The sequence below is a fragment of the Excalfactoria chinensis genome, chromosome 25, assembly GCF_039878825.1.
Source record: "Excalfactoria chinensis isolate bCotChi1 chromosome 25, bCotChi1.hap2, whole genome shotgun sequence".
NCBI classification, from domain to species: domain Eukaryota; kingdom Metazoa; phylum Chordata; class Aves; order Galliformes; family Phasianidae; genus Excalfactoria; species Excalfactoria chinensis.
The window spans coordinates 500,143-502,727 of NC_092849.1; the positions used below are offsets into that span (position 1 = coordinate 500,143).

The 2,585-nt window shown below is 47.9% G+C and overlaps 1 long non-coding RNA gene across 2 annotated transcripts; it reads right to left on the reverse strand.

Annotated features, from left to right (window-relative positions):
• Positions 1-535: 535 nt before the first annotated feature.
• On the reverse strand, positions 536-2,374 carry LOC140262706 (uncharacterized). Of its 2 annotated transcripts, none has more exons than XR_011905854.1 (3): positions 2,292-2,374; positions 1,959-2,207; positions 536-1,655 (listed from the first exon to the last, which is right to left on the reverse strand). It is a non-coding gene; the product is annotated as an uncharacterized lncRNA (long non-coding RNA). The 2 variants fall into 2 exon arrangements; XR_011905855.1 differs by having other exon boundaries at positions 536-1,698.
• Positions 2,375-2,585: the final 211 nt, after the last annotated feature.

Sequence of the window (2,585 nt, forward strand, 5' to 3'; positions counted from 1 at the left end):
GGGATTAAGGCCATTAAATTATGCAGTTTATTGGAAAAATAAAATCTCAGGAACAGATGATGATGAAAAGAGATAGAAAAGCAAACTGAAAGAGTGTTAAAAAAATGATTAAGCTAAGGTAGCAAATGAAATAGAATGGCACTAAAACTAGATGGCACGTAAGGAATTCTCTGAAAGTGATGGCGCTGAGGAGGGCTGAGGCCGTTAAAGTGCAGAGTTGTGCAGTCAGATGGTTGAGCTTGGTGTTGCCAAGAGGCTGCAATGGTTTTTAGCTGAAGGTCACACCCTGAAGTAAGGTGCAATTAAAACAGGAGAGAGATGAACTGCTTTGGAGTATTGCAGGTGTCCAAAGCTGCATAACTTCTATAACTATACAGCACAAAGAAACACCTTGCAAAGCCCTGCAAAGAGTGGGGGAAATGAAATGTGGACATGAACAGAGCTGAGCCTTGGGCTGTGCTTGCTGCAGGTGGAAGGGCAGCAATGTGCTCCTTTCAGCTCCCAAGGAAGATGCTTCCAACCATGGGGATGTGTGAAAGATCAGCCCTGGCTCTGCTGTCTGCCCAGCAATGCCAGCACTCCTGCACCAAACCTGGCAGGTGTGTTTCTGTCTGCTGGCTCTGAATAACTCCTTTTCACCTCTCTGAGCCTCTGCATCTGTATTGCCTGCCTCGTTCGCTCCAGTAATTACATACAAGGCCATGGAAGGAGATCAAATTCCGCCGTCTCCTTTGAATCTGGAAAGCTATCTCTTGGTGGCACCCTTGGGTCTCTTTAAAGGAAACAAATTAAAACGCTGCAGCCCAGATGATTGCAGGTAGAGCCGCACATCAGAGGACCCAGCAGTTTCCAAACAGCCCTCTGTATGGCCGCTGAAATGCTGCCAGGAGATTGATTTTGCACCAGGGCTGGGGAAATTCCATAGCCCCAGTGATGATCCATCACTGCCTGCCCAGAGGAGATGAGGAATTCTTCATCCCATTCTCGAGCAGCCTCTGTGATTGCAGGAGGGGCTGCAGTGCAAACTGTTTTCCCTGCACATGAAGAAAGGCTCAGACTCAGGTCAAGGAGCGGTGCTCAGCCCTCCCTTCTCCTCCTGTCATCATCCATTGGGTCAGGCTGCTCCCAGCACCTTGCTTCCCATGGTGTGGGTACAGCTGTGATGGTCGGCACCCATCCTGAAGTGTTTTACCCCCTCTGTGCAGAGGGCTTTGGGTATATGGTGCATGGAAACAACTTCTCTTACATAAGATCACTGTTCTGTGTCCTGTTGCCATTGGCAGCCTGAGGGATATTTTGCGTAGATGCTAAAACACATTGTAAATTAAGAAAACAAAATAGAAACCAAACCAAAACACCATATTGCGCTGGGATTATTTCTCTCGGTACCAGAAAAGCTCAGAGTGAACCAGTTCATTCATGCTTTCCCTTCAAATAACCAAAGAAATTCTTCATTTCTGCTCTCTCACTAATACCTTTGCAGCCCTGCATTGCTGTCTGCAGGACACGGTGCTCACCCCATTGCTCAGACAGGAGAGCACTCAGTTCCAAAGGTGTATTTTGGGGACAGGAGGCAGTGGTAACCATTCAGCACGGTGGCACTTTCAATTATTTTTCTGCTTCTGAAACAGCTGCTATCAGATTTCCCCAAAGAGCTGCAGGAGAACCAGGGGAGATCAGATGTGACATTCTAGACTTCTAAAGGGGGGAAAAAATTAGAATAAAATAAAGCATGAGAGAGACTCCTGGTTATACTTCATACATTTAAAGGAGGATAAAGCGACACAGAAGTGTGTGCGGGTCAATCCTACATAAAACATCAAATAGAGGTGGGAGCTGCTGCTCACAGAAGGAACAGCACCAGGGAGCAGCAGCCTGAGAGCAATTTCACAGCACAGCCACCCAGGGAGCCACACAGAAATAATGGGGCTGTCAGTGTGCCCTGTGTGTGCTCATACCTGAGTGAAGAACCCATGCAACGCTGGGAGAAAAGCTCTGTTCTCTGAGTCACAGCCCTGCAGTGCAAGCTGTCCCCCCAGGCTGTGCCCTGCAGCAGAAGGAATGGCACAGACATCAGATTGCTCCAACTTTAGGCAGCATTTGAAAGCCCCGTGCTTGATAAATTTGGAGTTCTTCTCTCTGGCAGCCATAAATTCTCATAATATCCCAGTCAGGAGCCCAATGGACACTTGTCGCGAGAGGCAACTCTTGAAAAATAATGTTAAAATGGAAAATAATAAGCATTTCCTACTAGTAAATCTGAGCCAGCCCTGCTCCCGAGCCAATCCCACCATAGATCCAGGGTTGGGTACAGCACTGTCCCAGGGCTGGGAGCACCAGCTGAGCCCACTGCAGGGCTCGTGGAGCACACAGCTCTGCAATTAACAGCCACCTCCTGCTGATGGCTTCTTAACTGGGAGCAGCTGAGGCAAATTATAAAATTAAAAGAAATAGCTTGAGAACAAGAAATAAAAGCAGTGGCTGTGAGCTGGAACTGCCTTGCTGTGAACTGAATGTGTCTCAGGCTGGTCATGGCTGAGTGGAGCCATTCCATGCAGCATTGGATTAACTCATCAGTAGAGAGC